This window comes from Corapipo altera, unplaced genomic scaffold (assembly GCF_003945725.1).
Source record: "Corapipo altera isolate COAL_440 unplaced genomic scaffold, ASM394572v1 2c, whole genome shotgun sequence".
In the NCBI taxonomy this organism is placed as follows: domain Eukaryota; kingdom Metazoa; phylum Chordata; class Aves; order Passeriformes; family Pipridae; genus Corapipo; species Corapipo altera.
The window spans coordinates 4,116,669-4,136,969 of NW_020884923.1; the positions used below are offsets into that span (position 1 = coordinate 4,116,669).

Sequence of the window (20,301 nt, forward strand, 5' to 3'; positions counted from 1 at the left end):
TTTTGCTCTTCCTATCAGTAACAGAGAGCATCAAAGTAAAAATTAGAAGAAAAATATTGTATTAAATTTTTAATAACACTTGGAAACTTCTTTTTTATGCAAATATATATGTATTTTTTTTCAGGATAACTCAAAAGCCTTTTGTATTATTTAGCTCATGTCAGCATCTATAAAGGCTCCTACTCACAAAGCATTAGCCACCTCATTACACATACATTAGGAGAACAGGTTTTGGTAACAGACAACATCACATGCCTTCCTTGATAAATGGCATGTGCCTTGGGAAAAGCCCTGTCAGATATGGGAAATGTATGGCAGATGTCTGGGAGCTGCTCTGTGAGCAGCCTGGTGCTGCTGATTAAAATTCCACTAAATTGTATTAGCAAGTAGGTTTGCTATTGCCAACAAGAAATGAAATCTTTCAGAATCAGACACTTAAGACAATATCCAGAGCAGCAGTGTTTATATGTGACAGGGCAGAGGAGCTATTGCATTTCAATAAGGAAGAAATGTATGCGAGCATTGTAGCAGACAGGGTTTGACCTTACACAAACACACTGACACACAGTAATGTAAGCAGGCTTCGTCTGAACATTTTGGGAAGAATGGTAGCAAGTGAAGGCAAGCTGTGCAATTTGCACACCCTACTTGCAGTTATGCCTATGCACCACAGTGAAGGCATTTGCTTGTTAACAACACAACTGAGATAAAAATTTGGCTGTGGGACTCAACTAGAGACTTCTGTAAGCAGCCACAGGGGAAGGATGGCATGACAAGGAGAGCGTGCTGAGTTTCACAAAAGCTTCCCAATAGCCAGGCAGTGGGGATTGTCTGCCTTGTCTGATAAGGCACAATGCCTTATGTAAACTTAAATTAAAATAATGCTCTTGTCAGTTTATAGTTATACTAGCTTTACGAACTCAGTAGTGAGAGAATTACAAATCTGTGCTATTTCTTTTCAGACCCCGAGGCTAGATGAGTTGGCTCAAAGCAGAGTAATCTACTGTTTAGCACAATTATTCTGAGGTTACTTTTAGAAACGTCATTTTAATTGTGTTCCTGAAGCTGACTCTCTCCATGTTTAATGGAGTTACACCATAGACTCTGTCTCCACTTTCCGTGTTACTTGCATTGAAGAAATTTTTTGCTACCTTCATCTTGAAGCATTTGATCTTCGTGGATTAGAGATTCTTAGCCCCTTCTGCATAAAAAAAGCTGCCAAATTTCTGAGGGAGATTTTCCTTCACAGGGTAATGCAGAGGAATGCTGATTCCTGATCTATTTCAAGGTTCGGTGCTGCTTATTATTCTAGCAGTGCCCAGCCATGAACTCAGTTCTTGACTAGTTTGGCTCAGTATATTCCAGCTTCAAATTTGTGGGAATAAAATTGGACCTGCAAACACAATTCTGCTAATTTAAAATTGTAATCTTAAAATAAGTCTAGTGCAGAAAACTACTTTTCACGTACTCAGAAAAAATATTCTTTTCTTTTACTCTGATCAAGGGCATTTTATTTATTTATTATTTTTCAGAGTATGGATACTGTAGCCATGACAACAGTGGGTGCCTAGATTGAAAGTGTGGAGATGCAACAGACATGCCAAAAATGCATTATCTGTCAGGATAAAAGACTCCTTCAGGATCTTTCAGTCAAAAAACCAAAGTCTCTTAGAGCATATTTTAACTGATATTACTTTTAATGTAAGAGAGGCAGGGTGAGCTCCACAGCAGGGAAAGTGACTGAAAAACATCCCCAAACCTTTACTCAATCCCCATCTGCATTCCACTTTCTAGGACTTTCACTAGTACATTAGAGTTACAGCACTCAGTTTAAAAAATGAAAGTGCATTTTTTCTTTCCTTTTATCTTAAAACAACAAATAGCTTTAAAATTTCAGTTTCAATAAAATGTAGCAACATTAATATCTTTGCAAAAAGGAAGGGAGAGAGGGAGGAAGGGAAGGAGGGATCTCTTCCCTCTGTCCCTAGCTAGGTATCCATCACAGCCAGAATTTAGAATTGAGGACAAAGGGAGCCCATAAAATTCAGTGGAAATCTTTCTTCTGTGTTCATTATTTTCTAGTTCCAGCCCTCAGGCTGTATTCCCTTATACCTGGACTCATAATGCAGGCAGCATACTAAAATGTTTCAAGCTCTTGGAGCCTTAGCAGTTTTTCTGATTTAGCTCTATTTAGCCTTGTATGTATGTTCGGATAGGATGCCTACAGTTAAGTGCCACACTGTCAGAACAATGAGATAAGTTTTCGTTTACTTACAGGCTTCTGACACTACTACCAAATTACATGAGGGCTCACCCAGGAGGGGATCCCTTGATTTGACTGAAAATCATTGTAAAGCCCACAGCATAAACACAACACACCTCACGTGTTAGGTCCATCCATCAAAGACATGAGTTTTCATCTTTCCCCTTTGAGCAAGCTCACAAACAAAGCATACAATACTCTCGGTCCACTGTGTAGGTTCCAATTAAGTTTGACATTGAGACTGGGTTTTGGTTTGTGTTCAAAACCTAGATACAACCTTCAAGTGTACTTATTTTCAATGGAATTAACTCCATTGTGAAGGATGGAAGCCCCAAAAGTGCCTGGCAATTCCTTATCCCTCTGCCTAGACATACAATCCACAGAAAAAAGGTTTCCCGCTCCAGCATGCAGTGCTTGAGCTGCAGCACAGAATAAATGCTGCCAAGCATTAAAGGATCTCAGTATGCTGCAGTGAAGGCGATTGCCTTTTCATTGGATTTGCGTTACCTCTCTGCACTCCTACCACATGATGCTTTTCCAGCAATGTAATTGTCTCTATCTTATCTTCTTTCAAAGAAGCTCAGCTCAAGGTTTCTATGGGAACTTGTGATCAACGGGGACAAAGTCATCAGAGCCCAAATGAGGGAGTAAAAAGAGTTAACTAAGGAGTTAAAAGCAGTCAACTGCCAGTGTTTCAAGACCTGCTATGTTCCTTGCAGTGACTGTAGGGATGATTTATTCAGTCCATTATTTGGTCTTAATATTTTAACACAAGTGAGCCTCAAAATGTCAGAATTAAATAACCATTAGTTTTGGTGGTTTTCAGTATGAAAATAAACTTTAAGAAAGATAGATTTGCTCAAATCCAGCAAAATCTGCAATTGCTAGGCAAACATAAACCCATATACAACTAAGCCTAAAATCTCTATGTATTTTATAATTTAGAAGTTGATTCACTGTGTGCAAGCCAACAGTGCCATCCACTGATTTTTTGTGTTTTCACATAGATATTCTTCAAGATGTTCTAAAACAACATGTGATTCTAAAAACATTTTTAAGGATGCTTGCTTAAGAGAACAGAATCCTTTTAAACAGATCAACAGATAATAAGGAAAAAAGTCCATTTCATAGTCTGGTGGGATTTTTAATGTACTCGGTTCTTATATCTGTGTGGAGCTTCTCAGCTTTTACAGGAAGCTGACCTGTATTAGTTAGACACTTTTGCATACTCACCTTCCAAAATTTCTGAAATCAAGCAAAAGTCTAATGGAACTGACAATACTGGTTATAAAATATTAAACCTTATTCATTTATCAAAGGACTTGAATTTGAGCTGGTATCACGCATCACTCTGAGGGCACTCAGATACTTGTACAACATTGCTGCTCTGCAAAAGTCTGTCAACTCTCTCTCTCTCTGAAGGGAAAGTGTTTTGATCCAGGATATAAAATCAGTTTCCACAATACAAATGGAAAGGTCATGCATTAGTACTCCCAGAATTAGGGACTTCTAAAAATATTTTTTTATATTTAAAAGAAGTAAGGAGGTAGGAGAAATTTAATTAACACTTTGGTTTTTAAGCCATTCAAGGTCCTTTTATGGTTACATTGTATCTGCCTAGTTACATTGAAGCTGAACATACTACTACCATTGTTCAGGCTGAAGGGTGTCCTTATAGTAACTGCGGGAGCATCCCCAAGGGAATAGCACTGTGTTACTGCTGGAGCCCCTCATGTGCCTGCTTACACTCATATTTTCCTGTAGCTGCAATGCAAGCTACCTCTTGCTCCTACTTCCATAAGATTTTGTCAAATGTAGAGGGAAATTCTTTTTCTATGATCGGTTATATTTGTATCTGGTCTTTCTCGAGCATTACTTCTAATTGTCTGTTAGAAGTTTGGTAACTTTGTATATTGTTCAGATAGACATATTTTGTATGGCACAGTAATAAATGTGAGCCTTCTAAAATTGAAATAAAGTTACATTTCGAAATATTCTATAAACAAATGATGTTGCAATAACATACGGGGAGGGGTGGGGGAGCAACACGACCAACTCTCCTTCCAAGAGTTAATCACTTCTCTAATAACCCATTAGATAAGTAATTGCTTTCAATTAAGTGGGGTTTTTTTTCCTGTAAATCTCAGCAGCAACTACTAGGTGGCACTGCATGATCATGTGAGGGAGGGCAGTGGGCCACGGAAAGCTGTGCTCACTCCCCAGAACATCCTCACAACACCATAAGGAACAAGTGCTATTCAGTCCTCTAGCTGAACAGCAGCTATGTACTAAAAGAAAAAAAAAAAAAAAACTATAAGAAAGCAAAGAAAGCATGACAGTATAACAAGATAGTTGATAGCTCAATTTTTTAAAAAATTAGATTGTTGAAAATTGATTAAATGTTTTCCTAATGAATTTACTTGTTGTCTTTACCATTAAATATATAACTATATGAGTACCTGCCTCTGTATATCTATATACACCTACAATTTGGATGATGTACATCATCCAAATAAAATAGTGCATGATGTTAAATGGTATTTATTCTTAAAATCTTCTTTCTGCGCAAATAAAAACCAAGAAAAGATCTCTTTTGTAAAACAGTTCTTGATCATGTTTCTTGATGTTTAACTGAACATTAAATGTCACAAGGAAAAAGAAAACTTGTAACAGAACTACTTAATATTGTTCCTCTGGTGTCTTCCTCAAAGGCAGAACAACCAGGAGTTAATTGGGGGCAGGGAGTCAGCATCGTCTCAGTGTTTTTCACTCTAAGCAAATACATTCATCTTACTACATTCTCCTACACCATATTGCCAGCTCTCCAGGCAGTCCAAGACATGGACCTGAGGAGGGTGATGTTTGAACACCTGTTCCACCAAATGCCTCCCTTTTCTAAAGCCCATGTAAACCAATGCACATACAGACTCCTGGAAGCAAAGACTGGAAGGTGAGGTTCACCTTTGCAGTCATGCTGCAGAGCAAGTCAAGTCCCTTGTGCTGAATTTCATTCCTTCCCCGTGCACACTGGCTGTGCTCCAGGCTCTGCAAGCGGGCAGGATCTGCCTTCTACCTCCCCTGGCTCCTACCCTTCTCTAGCTGGTAACCAGTGGTTCCCCTGGCCATATTGACTGGGAGTTTGACCCTCACCATGTTTCCTACATCTTTAACCAATTCCTGCTCTGCAGAAGCACTGTATCATTGCTAAGTCTTGTCTTTACACAAGGGCATGCCTTCCTTGGTAAGAAAGATGCCCTCCAGGCCGAGAACATGATACTGTGAATCCTAGGTACGTGCATAAACCTATCTCAGAAACTGGAAACTGTTGTGATATTATCTCAAGCTTAGGATTTGCTGCTTGTTGGCTTTTAGCAAGTTTTGTTTAACATTAAAGGACAATGAGTTACCATTTTCAGGAGCCTTTACCTCACAACAGGCTCTAAGGCTTTGAATCAAGAAAGATTTTTTTTTTTTTCTCCAAGTACAAATATTTTAGTTTCAAAAATATTTATCTTAATATATTGCTGTCCTTGAGAATCCACTCACCCAAAAATTAATAGCCTCTAGCCTATATGATCTGTTTCTTTCTGCCCTGGCAGTAAAGGATCATAATTTTTTCAGCCTCCTTTCCCTATTAAACCCAAATGACGAATGAAAACACTATAACTTCTCAACTGTCTCTTCATCATACCTGGGGTCTTTCACATTCATTTCCAGGTATGAATTGTTTCATATCATTTTAGTAAGAGCAAGAGCAAAGAAGGGGAAGAACGAGAACTGAAGCCTGGGGAGAGAGAGCAGCTTCAGCATATACAAAAAGGGATCAGAAGACATAAAAAAAGGATCAGAGAAGGAGCCTAGGAAGGGAAAACTGAGGAGCAGGAAGAGAAATATGGTGATTTTTAAAAGCTTCTGTCAGTTTGGTGTTTTGCTATGATGTTTTCCCAATGCTCCACTGTCTGGAGTTGGATGGTTATACAAATTCCATATTTGTGTGGTTTAGGGAAGAAAAACTTGATTCTAAATCTATGAAGTATATTTGAATAATAGTTTAGCCATGTTTATTTATTTAGATGTAGAAGAAAAGAATGTAACAATGGACAGTAAAGCAGACCCTTATAAACTTTCCTAAGTGCTGTCCTGCTGACAATGTAGGAGCAGCTAAACAAGACAACACCCACCCACCTGGATAATAGAAGAAGAAGAAGAAAATGTTAAAGCAAAAATGTTGTGGTCCTGAGCGAGCCAGAGCTAAGATTAGTGTGTGTGTGAAAAGAATCACAAGGTCAAGCTGGAAAGCTGCTTGAAGCATGATTGTTCTTTGTGGCTGAAGGCAGCCACGGGAGTGTCTGTGTGGTATGTGTGCAGATAAGTAACACCTCGCCTGGCTTGATAGCTCAGACTCTTGTTCTGTATATAAATGTAGTAATAAAGTTACAAGAGAGTTCTTCCTGGACAAAGTCTGTCTCCCATGGATTCATTCGCTGCAAAGGGTTCTGAGTGAGGGATTTTCGCCGCATGACATCACTGGCAATACTAACAGCGAGATTGATTCCCAATTTCAGCATCAGATTTTTAATTTGGTAGCTAAGCCTAGCTCCACTTAATTAGTTTGCTGTATCAATAAATGTGACTGACAACCCATGCCTCTGGATTGTTTATTTTTCCAATAAGCTATTTTGCTAATTATGCTATTTCCTATGCAGGAAAGCCTAACAAATGTGTGTGAAAACAAACCAAACAGGTATGCTTATTATGATCAAAAATGGACAAACCTCACAAAGTTTTTCACAGATTAACTAATTCCTTATGAAACTTTAGCTGGTAGAGTCATAACCAGTGGTTCAGCCAACCATCTACATGCTTACCTTTGTACAAATACCTAAACCTTATTCAATGAAAAGGTAAGTGTAAGAGTTGATAATATATATTCTCATATCGGGACCATCACCCTTTTTCTCATGGCTTAGTTTGTAATATTTTTGGTTAACTGATACAAAAATTTACTTCATGCAGGTCCAAAAGTCTGCTATATGTGCACTCATTTATATCACATTCTGAGACAAAAATATGAAATTATTAAATTATTAGCACAGTTTTATTTGTAGAAATTAATCTGGGAAAAGTTGAATAAATTACAGCACTGCTTTTAATCCAAACCAAGTATTTGTCAGTACATAAATATAAACATTTTCCTCAAGATTAATCTCAATTTATGTTCTAATTACTGTGCTGTTCCACAGTTGTCTCCTGTCTTCATTACTCTAACTTCATCCAGCTCCCTATCTAGGCAGTATTTCCCTGTTTCCCTGTGAGTTTACAGAACCTCACCAAGCATACCTCTAGCACTGCAGAACCCACACCAGATGTTTTTGTGTATGAGACAAGCTTTTATCAGCCTTCTGAAGCCAGACCAGCCTAAGGTAAGTTCTGCAGTGATGATTTAAAAAACTTTGTATGCATGGGGAAAACTGGTGTTGCTCATCAGTGTGAATGCCAAAAGGCTGGGGATCATATAGATGTCATTCTACTTGGCTTGCCAGCCTGCAGTGAATAGCTCTGGACTGTGAAGCCATGTTACATCTGTTTTGCCTAAAATGAGTCCAGAACAATTCAGTACCTGATTTCACAGGTTTGCATTTCACTATACAGAAAGAACAGAGAGGATCTGCTACCAGTGAGGAGGAGAAAAATCCTTCAGCTATGCCAGCAAGATTGCCAATCTTTTTGGAAGGTACTCAACAGCTCCCTCCTGCTTGAAAGCATGTGGTTGTTCCCCACAGCACTTCTTTTAGCAATATGCTGAGTCTTGTTAGCCAGGCTAAGTCCTGATACCCCACCAGTCACAGTGAGCACAGGGCTGATCCTGGGCTGGGATGAAACTCCTTCTGCCACTGCCTAAAGCAGCCTGCTGGGACACTTGTCTCAGGGGAGCCAGGCTGATGGCCATGCTCTTAATGAATGCCTGCCACTCCAGGCCTTTCCTACCATGTGATGCAAGAAGTAAGGAGAACAAAAAAAAAAGCTTTGCCATATTCTTTCTACCTAATCTCTTTTTGTCTCCTATTCTAGTTTCTTTCTTGCCTGCTTATCTTAATTTTCACCTTATTTGATTTCTATTATTTTTTCCTTTTTCCGGTTCTGTTCTCTGCCACAATATTCATCCATCTTTGTCCAAATGTAAGATATTGGTATGCTCAGTTTTACCTGCTCACTTAAGGTTAATAACAATAATAAACAGATAATAATAATAAACAGTAATAATAATAAACAGAGATTACTCTGATGTCTGTGTACCAGGTAATTTGTTATACTGATAGCCATTTAGCAGAAAAGAGTCTTTCAAATTCTGTTCTCCAGGGAGCTTTTCTTTTTCTGTTTTCCCATATTTTTCAGTCTCTATTGTTTTCTGGTTCCTCCCTGTAGAATCCTACTACAGCCAACAGAGAAAGCTACATGAAAATCCCTTGCTGACAGTAGTAATTCTGACACAGGCACTGGGACACCTGTGGCAGAGGCAGGAGGGCTGGTAAGGAGTCACAGGTGCAGTTTCACACCCCTGCAGACATGGTAATTTCTACTGATGATCTAACAAAAGAGGAAGAAGGAGGTCTGACTTTCAATGCTTAAACAAAATATGTAGGCAAAGCATATTAAAACTTAAAGTTTATTAACTGGATTCTTCATCCTGAGATCCATAGGAAAAAACATCTTTCTCTACGTTTGGAATTGTGGGGGTTTTTTAAAGGAAAAACTAAATGACGTAACTTTTTTTTCCTCTCATATTCACCAATAAGTTCTTAATTGTTATCTACCTGACAGTGTACATGCATCATTCTGGAAAAAAAAAAATCTTTCTTTCTCCTCTTGTAAAGAAGCATTATCTAAATGCTTCTTGGCAGTTGATGATAAGAGCAGAGCCTGTAATATATTTCTCCAATTAATTTCAGGCAGGGAGCCAGATGTTACTTCTATTCAGTTTGCCAAACCTATCGGAGTGCTTAGATTCTGACTATCTCTTTTTTTTCTGACCACTACAGAGGCGGAAGAAGTCAGCATTAAGTCTTGCCATAAGCACTTGATTGAATACAAGGTATAAGAGAAACTAGAGCCTCCATTCTGATTCTTCTTAAGGTAAGTTTTGCTGTCATTTTAGTGAATTCCTCAGGCTTCTACTGGGTCTTAAGATGCTGTCTCAAGAAATGTATCCTTATATATTCATTTAATTCAGAATTGTTTAAATGTTTGGGGGGTTATTTTTATATTTTTATACTTTTTAGACAGTATTATCCTGTACACCATAAAGATTTCTTGCAAGAAGCCTTCTGAAAACAGAAGTAATTATGTTTAGGGTTTTTTAAAAATATTGATTATACAGCTAATGTTTTGCATCTTAAGGGTAGGAACTATTCAACGAAATGTAACTTGCTTTCTTTCGAACTAAAACACAGGAAGGTTGCCAAGTTCAGGAACAGGAATATTATGGAAAGACTTCATTCATGCATATATCTTAAAATATTCAGAGTTTGCTGTGGAGGGAGGAAAATTTTCATGAGAAAATGTGGGGGTTTTTTTGTTTCTTTGTTTGTTTTTTAAACAAGGAACTTAGCACTGAATGAGGAAAAATAACTGAATAGGGAGGAGGTATCATATAAAGTATGCAAACTGTACACCAAAACAACGTGCTTTTGTCAGTAGCAAACTTCAGATTGGTGGGTTGGTTTGAAAAGTAATGTGAGAAAATCTGCCACAGCACTTGTAGCCTCAGTTTTAGGCAGGATATATTTTTGTAACAAATGTTAGAGAACATAACTCAATGTGACCACTGGCACAGAGCATCTCCATCTCTTACTTGAGGAACACTTAAAAGAACATGGTTGCATCTACAGCCAAATCTTCTTCTCTTTATTCTTAAGCAGCATCTGTCTTGTTTGGTGCAACTGGCACTACCAAGCAGCTACAGCTCAAGACCTTTCTGAGAAGTAGAGTTTGAGGACCAGCTGGGGGCCCAAAACAGGTATACAGCTTTAGTTAAGGCAATGGGCTTTTTTGTAAGGATCATGGTCTTCAGTGACTTGAACACAAGCCTTGGGCTCAAGGCAGTTCTGTTCCTTAATTGTTGGACAGTTTTTGAAAATGTACAGTGTCTGAACATGCTTTCATGCTTGTAAAAGGGACAAAACAATATAGGGTGACAAGTTCAGCTGTGTGAATTTCCCAGAATCTGCTCTGAAATGATGACAGACACTAGAATTAAGTTTCAATTTGAACTGTGTAACACTTTCTCGATCCTTGAAATTGTTGGAAAGCAACTCTAGGGTTTGCTATAAACAGTAACAGCTTTATTTTCTTAATTACCAACCTAGTTTTTATCTTCTTTCTCCCTCATCGCACAGATTCTTCTCCTTTAGAAGCTGCACAACAGACCCAGTAGATGCAGCGTTAAAACTGAGAGTATTTATTCACTGACTTTATTAATTGACTGCACCTAATTTCTGAAGTAATAAAGTATAACCCATATACTGAGATTATGATACTCCTCAGAATCCCCTGCCTGATGTTTCTTCCTGCAGCTGACAGCAGCTAGTAGAGTAATGAATTGCTGCTTCAGGCTGAGAGCAAGAATTGCACATTTTCCAGTAGTATAATTATTGTAGACACATTCTATACTATTTCTGTCCATTTATGCTGTCTGATGGGACTCTTCTGGGAATTCTGTCTCTGCCTTTGAAACACAGAATATGATGTGAAGACCAAGCTGATACTCTAATTTCTTTATGACTCCTTGTCCCCATAAAATGTGTGCTATCTCTGTATAGGCTACCATAAAATTTAATAATATCCATCCAGTGTTCTGAGGATGCTTTATATCACATAAAAAAACTGCTTATACAAAATAACTGCCTTAATTTACTCTGCAGGAACTCTGACGAAGCACTATGTTCAGCAGTAGTTCAGTAAATAGGTTTGAAATAATGACCAGAAAGTAAAATAAAACCTAAAAACTAAAGACAAATTTATAGAGTTACGACTTAATTATTCATCTGACCAAATGTCCACCAAAAAAAAAAAAAAAAAGATATTAGGAGATTTTTCTCTTTCTTTCTCTGTATGTGTAAAGTAAGATACTTCCAAGTAGTAATAATGGAAGTTCAAACCTTCATCTTGCTCCATAATTTGTCTTTTTCCTGTGTCCTTTGAGTGCCTCCACTGAGGTGTGATGCTGTGCTGAACTTTCAAACAAAGGGAAGTGTACCTACTGAACATATTTCATTACATTAAAACTATGCTGTTAGTTGCTTTGAATTTCTAAAACATCAGAGTGATGTGCTCTGAGTTATAATTCTTAAGTTTCATGTGTGGCTTTCAGTCTTAAAGCCCTGTTTTAGTAATGGGACTATGATTAAAACTTGGTGGGCACTTGTTACAGCTAAATACCCTGTGATCCTTCAAAATCTAATCTAACTTTTCATTTCCAGAGTATGGAGGGCCATTGGCCCTCTCTCCTCTGAGAAGACTGTGTTACATAAAGAAAGCAGAGTTTTGACTTCTTAATATGGAGAACCTCTGCAAGATTCTTCACAAAAGCTGGTGACTCAGCTTCCAACAAATAACATTTGTAGCTTATCTTCAACAGCCTGGGGGGGGGGAAAAGGCAGCTAGTGTCATTTTATATCACTCTAAATGCTGCTTTGGGCAGGGAAAAAAACCCCTTGTATTGCTACCCTACCTACATTTTTTGGCAGGGCAACGATTTTAGTACATACTACCTTTTACTGATACTTCACTAAAAGAAGATTTCTATTTGTGTCCTGCACAAAAGCAAACAAACAAACAGAAAAACCACACAAAAAAAATTCCCATGTTCTCTGGTTTTTCCATCACTGTGATTTTCTAGACTGTGCTAGTAAATATGGCAACTTCACTGTTTTGTTGTTGTGTTTTTTTTTTTTTTCCCTGACAGGTAGGAAAAAACAAAATCCATTTTTCCATCTTGACTGTCTGGAACATTGGAAGACATTGTAGTAAAACAACTCCATACACATGCTTTCCTTTTAGGTCATTAGTTTTTATCAACCTTGTCTTAACATTAAGATAGAATGATTTGATAATTGGAGGAAAACGGGTCCAGGAGCAATTCCTCTGACTTGCGCCAGCAGTTAAATTAGCTCATGTAGTGGTAAACACACAAAATCCACCCATGTGTGTGACTCACTAAATGATCAGTGCACATCCCTCCGTGGAGGATTGAAACCAGGATCATAGGTTCAGGGGATCCCACACAGTCTGATAACTGAAGGGGAGGGAGCTCTGTAGGCTGCTGAGTTGTAGCATATTCAGTATCTGTTTAAGTTGCTGGGATGACAGCTCTACAGACAAAATGAAATCAAAAGGAAGTTTTCCCATTTGATTTCTAAAGCAATCTTGCCATAAGTCATGGAGGGGTTTCTTTGGTTTGGCTTGGGGTTTTTTGCAGGGCAGATGGTGTCTGGGTTTTTTTAAACAAAATGTATTTTCTTGTTCTCTGACTGTCCTGTAGCTTCTTGTATTGCTTGCTCTATCTTCCTTCTTCTGAACATCTTTACATCATTCTACTTTACATCATGACTACTTCATGAGCTGTCTCCGTGAAATAGTCTCATATGATGTCTTCATAATAACCTGATGTCTTCATAATAACCTTGCTAACCCACTCTGGCAAAACCCACTCTGGCAGGATAAATCCCCCTCTTTTGGACTGTGGAGTTTTCAGATGGCCATGACTTTTTTGATCTGTCTAATTCAGTGCCTTAATAATGATAATGCTGTCAATATGAGGGAGGAGAAAATAGTGAGCTACCTAATATCCTATAGGCCTAGTCCTTTAAATCTTAGACTGGGGAAGAAATCTCATGAAGCAGGAATACTATAAAGTTCACATGGCTGTGTTTGAAGGTCGCTGAAATTCTTCCTCCTGGAGTATGGAAATTTCACACCTTTTGGATAAAACTATATATTATTTTAGAGAAACACTTTAGCTGTACTCTAGGCTGAAAATATGAGAAATAGTAATATCTCATGCTTTCAAACTAAATGAAAAAACTGTTCTACTCACTGCCTCGTTATGTTTAACTTTCGGGATGTGTATACAGGGTCATTCCTAAGAACTGGGAATCTTTCAAGAGAATTTTCAAAACAAATTAAAAGATTATATCTACTCTCACTTACTTACATGCATCGAACTCGTTTGCCTGTGGATGCTACACCAAGTGGATATTAGCTCTTAACTGAAAGAGTGCCTTCTGCATACCCTAGCCATTTCTTTGGAACACAAGCACTGACTGTAGCTCATTCTCATTCAGTTTAACATACTTGTGGAAGGGACAGTTTCCTGGCATTAATTAATCTTGGAGGGACATGATCGCTGATTTAGATTACCATTAGCTTCTGAACAAAAAAACCCCAATTAAGTAATTTATGAAGGGATACTCTTTGCTTCTGTCCTTGATTGCTCATACAAACATACAAAATCAGCTCATTTCTGACAAATGATGGATGGACTTAGTACAGTGGTATGATACAGTTGATCTGCACATAGTTAGGAAGTCTGACAACCACAAAATATGTATAGGTATTTCCTGCAAAACTTGCACTGGGTAGCAGGAATTTACTAGCTGTGTTAGAACTGCTGCTCTACACCACTGCACTCTTATCAGTTTATTTTCTGTCCTGTACATAGCACAGAAATTTGATTTGCCAGTTACCTCTTTGGCAAAGGTGCAAGAGTTGTGGAAACCATGCTAATGGGAAAAGAGGAAACATGTAACTTCCTTTTTCCCCTCCCTCTGTTTCTCCTTAGAAAAATCCCAATATTCTGCTCCCATAACCAAGCAAAGATTATAAAGGAACAATATGTTCCTTGTGTATTGCTTTAATCTGTCTACATTTAGCTGGCTTTGAGTTATTCCTCTCTCACTGATCTTGAAAGGCAAAATATTTTAACACTTCTAAATGCTCTTTGTAGGCTTCACGAGATCTTTGATTTTTGTGGTCCCTTTAAAAGACCAGTGAGTGTAGAAAGGAAGTATCTCAGGTGGGAGGAAGGCTTAAAGTAATCCATGTAACTTCCATTTACACAGAGAGCAGTAAGAGTCTGTCAGATGCTTGGACCCAGCTACATCTTATCCTGTAATACAATGATTGAGGGACATAGCAATGCCCCTTGAAGGTCACCTTCTGAACATGAGACTTCCTGAGAGCCTGGAACTGGAACCATAGAGAGCTGTACTCAGAGTGTCTCCATTACTGTAGTCCTATGAAATGTAAACCACAAATCTGTTGTCTTCTCCCCTCCCCCAGATGGAAAGCTCCTTCAAATCTAAGATTAAAAAAAAAATAAATCACTTTACAGACTTGAAAAAGATATTTAAAATAAATGAAGAGAGGGAAGAGAGTTTACTGAAGCTTAGGTGCCAATCACAGATTTAGACTAATCCACTACTTTTGTCAGGTTGTGGAATTCATCCCATTTAATTTCTCAGACTCTAACATCCATTTAAAATTAAAATGTCATATTCTTCCCTGATTTGCACAGTCCTACTTTAGTGAGCTTGTAAAGACATGAAATTTGAGACAAAGCTTTATTCTGTATTGTTTGCTCCATAACATAATATATAGTTATGTTCCATATTACTGTGAACACCTATGTTCTTCCAAATAAAACACATACTGTATTTTCAATAACTTCTGTGCTAAATCTTTTAAGCAGTGAAATTTCTTAAGCGTTTATGATTTTTTTTTTAAGCAACATTCCTGCAAATGTCAGTGGCTGTTAACATCTGAATCAAACTGTTCCCAGTTCATGTGACTGGAAATGGTGCCCAGAGCAAAAAAGCCAGACATTCTGACTCTCATAAAAGTATAGTCTGTGTGAAAGTGTTTCTACGGAACAGAAGTTGCTGAGTCCGCATCAGAATATGTTTTGGCAGGAAACAAGGTAAGGCTGCATTATGACAATTTTATTATTATTATTATTATTATTATTATTAACTTTATTAAAGGTATATTTGGGAAATTAATGATCTAAGAGCTGAAGAAAAAACTTGGTGATCTAATAAATAAGGACTCTGGCTGGACACAAGGCTAAGTGGCTCACATGTTGCTGGCAGTATCTGAAACTCTTCTGGGATTATATTGGAATTATCTCACAGGATAGAAGGCTGAATTTGGGGTTTTATCTTATAGCCACCCCAGGGAGCAGTTCTGAACAGCCTTAGGCTCTTAAGAGGTTTTCCACCTTCTAAGTAGAAGGAATGTCATGAAGTAACCAGCTGTGCATAAGGGTAAAGGGTATTTTCAGCAATGAAGACAGAAAGAGTGAATTGAACTCTGTGCACATCTGAATGAGACTTATTTGGAGTGTTGCATGGGTGGTATCAAAGACAGAAGAGTCTACCAGTCAGAGATGGCTGGACTAGCAGCAGCTGCAGACATACGCTTGCATTTGCCTCCAAAGGTGTTAATGTAGCTAAATATATTTAAGACATAGCACTTAACATATGCACATACTTCCAGAGAAATTGGAAGGTCTAAAAGCATAGCAGAAAATCTGCAACTGAATTCCTAACTCCCTACGAAGCTCCCCATCCAAAAGAGAAGAAGTTTTTTGTTTTTGTTAAAAAGTTGATCATCATGATATGCTCAGCTGAGTTCTCTAAACTTTCTCTGTCATTTAGGACTAAATCTTTTTTAAGACTAAGCACTGGATAGCCTATGGCAGAGAGTTTAGGATGTGCACTATGTTAAGATACTACTTTACTGAAAGAAAAAAAAGGGAACAATAATTAGCTCCTTCTTCCCCATCTCCAGCTACCTTCTCTTATTACAACCCAATACTGTTTGCTTGCTCCTGGCTGCATGGAAGAAACGTCTGTGCCTGCATAGAATCTTCCTTCTCATCTGTGGTGGCTCCAAGTCCTAATGTATGGGAGAATCTCTCAAAGCAAGCACTGGCTTCAGAACATGACAACTTGTAGTCCTTTGCGCTTTGCTTCTCTTCTCTTTCCTCTGCAGCCTGTTTACAGTGTGTCTGCAAGTAGGACATGAACACGATAGAGGCCATACTTCCACCACAGTCACAGTAGGTTTGCTGCTTCAACAGCACACCACTTGTGTTCCTGTTTAACTACAGGGAAGGGTCTTCAGGCTACCCACATAATATTTGACTAACTTATATTCATGTGACCCAGGCTACATAACTGCATGGATGTTTTTTTTCCTTTTCTTTCATCACAGAAGTTCTTTCTTGCATGCCTTCAAGAGGGGACATGGTAGGGATAAACTAAGAAAAGTAGGTATCAATTAATTTGACCAAAGAGTTTTCCATCATGTTTCCAAAATAGCCTTGGTGTAGTGTCAAACCATTTGTGCTCATCCTATCTATGCTGGAAGAAAAACACAATGAGTGTGTTAAATAAATAAATAAGTAGCAGATAAGGATGGTTACAGCAGCTCATATTCAATCTTCTAAGATCTGCAACTGTTCTTCCCTAAGCTGGATTATTATAATTTTCTTATAATTTTTAACTGATATAAAGTTGAGTTGTCTAGAGATGTTTGGGGGAGGAAGGCGGGTGGAGAGGAGGAATAATCTTACCAAAGATGAAAAGTTATACCCCCAAAGTTTAAAAATAACCAACCAAGTACGTGGCTTACTCACGTACATCAGACCTGTTTTCTCTCGTTTGAGATGATAAATGAGGTAACAATACAAACACAGTTTCTGTGGATATTTCTTCTAGCAGAAGAAACAGTCTGAAATGTGTGCAAAAGCCACAAGCTGTTGAAATAAATAAATAACATAGTCCAAGTTATGTCAGTGTGCCTGTAGAAACCAGCTGCACTCAAAAATGCAAAAGAATTCAGAAGCGTCTTGTATTTGAGGTTTTATTAAGAAATTATTTTCACTGGAAAGAGTGAGGTTGAATGTCCTTTCATGTAGTCTTTAGACAAATAGTTCTATAAAGCAAAAATCAAGATGTGCCAGGTAAAATGACATTTAAGTAGTGAGAACTTATTTTACATAGCTCTGAAATAGTTTTGTAGTCAATTCCAGTTATTGAAATTCTTTGTGTCTGCAAAATGTCTGTAAGATATCTCAGTCTTAGTTGTCAGATGACAACTCAAAATTACCCCAAACCCCAGCAGTTTTCAAAGTTCATCATACTGAACATATATAATCATTTTTGCAATTTACGTGTGTACACACCTGACCTGACCTGGATCAAACTTCCTTTTTTACTTTTTTTTGTTAATTCATTCTGTAACATAAATTGAAAATTCTTTGTGCCATCTGAAATCAACAAATGTTTACATGTTCAAAATTTTAATCCTTACCTATGCTAAATTCCTTTTGATGTCTTCACATCTGAACATAAGAAAACTCAATTTCTTTCCAATATTTTAATCATTAAATTCTGATCTGGAGGTTTCTCTACTTCATGCAACACCCTGGGCCTTTACAATTTTTTTTTAGCATCAGAACTCTATGACTTTCTTTAATGTTCTACTCTAGCACAGCAGTTCATATACAGGCTATATTTCAATGGAGAGTTTAAATTTACCTTCTCTAAAGTTGCCCTTAAATATACTTGTTATAAATATTTCAAGACTCTCTTCTCTGCACTTATTTTCATGATCCAACTGGGATGTGGAATGAAACATAATCAACAAAGCATATGAATAGCTCACAGCAGAGAGTATAATTAAAGGAATTTTTAAGTAACTTGACATTCTAACTCTTTGAAATACAAGCTAAGCTACATGCTAATATTTGTGTAAGAAATAGTTTTCTAGGTCATGAACAAGATATTTCTGTCTTTTCTCTGTATGCCTTTCTCAGAAAAGAGTGGGCAGGACCTATTTGTTTCAAGCTACACCAACTAGAGTATCAAGGGTTCTAGGACACAACTGCAGAAGACCCTAACTGAGGAATAAGGTAGCTGTGTCAAGATATATGTGTATTTGTAAATAAAGGTGCCTTTGATATTGATTTTGCCTTAAGGTCTCCCTGAAATCTTCCATGCAGTTAGGGCTTTAATTGGCAACAAAAGCAGCCTTATTAATACACGATTTGGGCTAATGCCAGTTTAAGGGGCTTTAACTGTGCTGAGGACCATAGGAGTTAAATTAAAAATATATCTTTAAAAACAGTTTCCATATATATATATGGAAATTTCTTGACTTCTATTGTCAGAAAAATCTTAGAACCTGCATATTGCTAAACAGATGTTTATTCACAGCTATTTTTAATTGACTTATTCCTGCCTGTACAGACAACTTGGAGTACTGTGGTTTACTGTAAAGCCATCTGATTTCCTCTGTAGGACACAGTTTGATTTCCATGTCAAAGGGAGTAATGTCAGGCTGGCAATAATGTAAAATTTTACACAGAAACCTTGGACTGCTTACAACCCTGTTATGGCACTTGAGATGTTTTATATTAGTGTTGAATTAGAGGGAACAGAAGAAGCTTATTTGTGTCTAATCAGATATTGACAAGATGATGGAAAAAACCCAATCATATCATGAATAGTCCATAATGGGAGTGAATAACAGTAAGTTCAGTGGAGTGCAACAGAAAAAAAGTAGGAACTGAAACTATTTTGTCAAATTCTTTTTTCATTGTTTCTCAGACTGATGTAAGATACTTATCTGACAAGACTAAAATAAGGTGTATTTTCTAATATTGCACATTTTTGCTTTATATACCTCAGGCAAAATAAAAATAATAAAAAATAGACCAGAACCATCACCAAAAAAATCACCAAGCAAACACCCCAAAATCCCAAAGCTTGTCTTCTATTATGGTTACAGGGTACTTGGTGCACAGCAAGGCTTTAATCTAGATTAGTGCCTCATGTCTATATTGATCCTATCATAAGAGTTTTCTTCTCTTTTGAAGATTCACATTGGGCTACTCTTGCCACAAAAGCAGCAATGGTCAGAGTAAGGCTTGAAAATTAACCTTAGTAAATAAACATGAGTTTATATGTTCCTGCAATTGGGCAGGAAAAGTCCAGCACTTTGGTGTCTGTGAGGCAGAAAAGGTCTTTGCTTTTTCAGTGCTTGAGACTTCTTGTATTTGAATGAAATGGAAGCATAAGGCTAATATCTACACCCACAGCTGAGCCACCCGGAAACCAGAGAGTTCAAAGCAGTGCTTCCTTATGATGTATTACAGGAAAGATGGATCTTCCATCTGTCTTCAGTTTTGCTTTTCCAATTCTTCCTTTACTTTCCTTTACTTCCTTATAATGCTACATTGTGATTGAGCATTTCATGTCATATGCATCCCATGTCAGTGACACACGTGCTCTGTACTGTCCTGAGCCTTTCTGTAGCTTATTGTCCTTTGATTTGAAAGTGCCGACAGACTTATTTCTTTTCCCACTTCACACGTACTTGCATGGTGCTCTACATGTGAAATGACCACTTAATTTTGCTAAGCCAGGATGTCTGTCCTTTCCACATCAAGAATCTATCTCTAGTCCATAGTTTCAGGAAGGCTACTGATATAAAATACCTCTTCGCTGCCCTGTGGTGCAAAAGCAGTGAAAGGCAGTGGGAAGAGAATAAATGTAATTGAGTTAATGAGGTTATCCATGTGAGTCAACTTAGACTGTCAGCTTTCTGGAGCAGGAACGGTGCACTTGCAGCATTTTGCTTAGTGCTTGATACAACAGGTCTCTGCTTTGGCTGACATATCTTTGAGCGTAAGACAGAGATAACATGATAGCAAGAACAGCACAATGCTGTTTGCAGTTTTGAGACAATTAAAATGAACTCCCTTATCTGAGGACATATATAAATCTGGATGACACACTTGGGGAATGAAATTTCCCATTGCTTAGGCTTAGAGTGCTTCCTGCAACATTGTCTGTACTGGTCACTGCTAGAAGCTTGATATTAGTCGATATGTATCACCAGTCCAAATCCCTTTTTTAAAATAATTTTTTAAGGTAATATATCCTGAAATCTTTCAGATATTTGGAAGATTT

The 20,301-nt window shown here is 37.7% G+C and overlaps 1 protein-coding gene across 1 annotated transcript in view; it reads left to right on the forward strand.

The window, feature by feature from the left end:
• The first annotated feature begins 9,336 nt into the window (after positions 1 to 9,336).
• Positions 9,337 to 20,301, forward strand: part of FMN2 (formin 2) — a 178,589-nt gene continuing 167,624 nt past the window's right edge. The window contains 1 exon segment of the mRNA XM_027657210.1: positions 9,337 to 9,397. The gene's annotated coding sequence lies outside the window, so the exon portion shown is untranslated.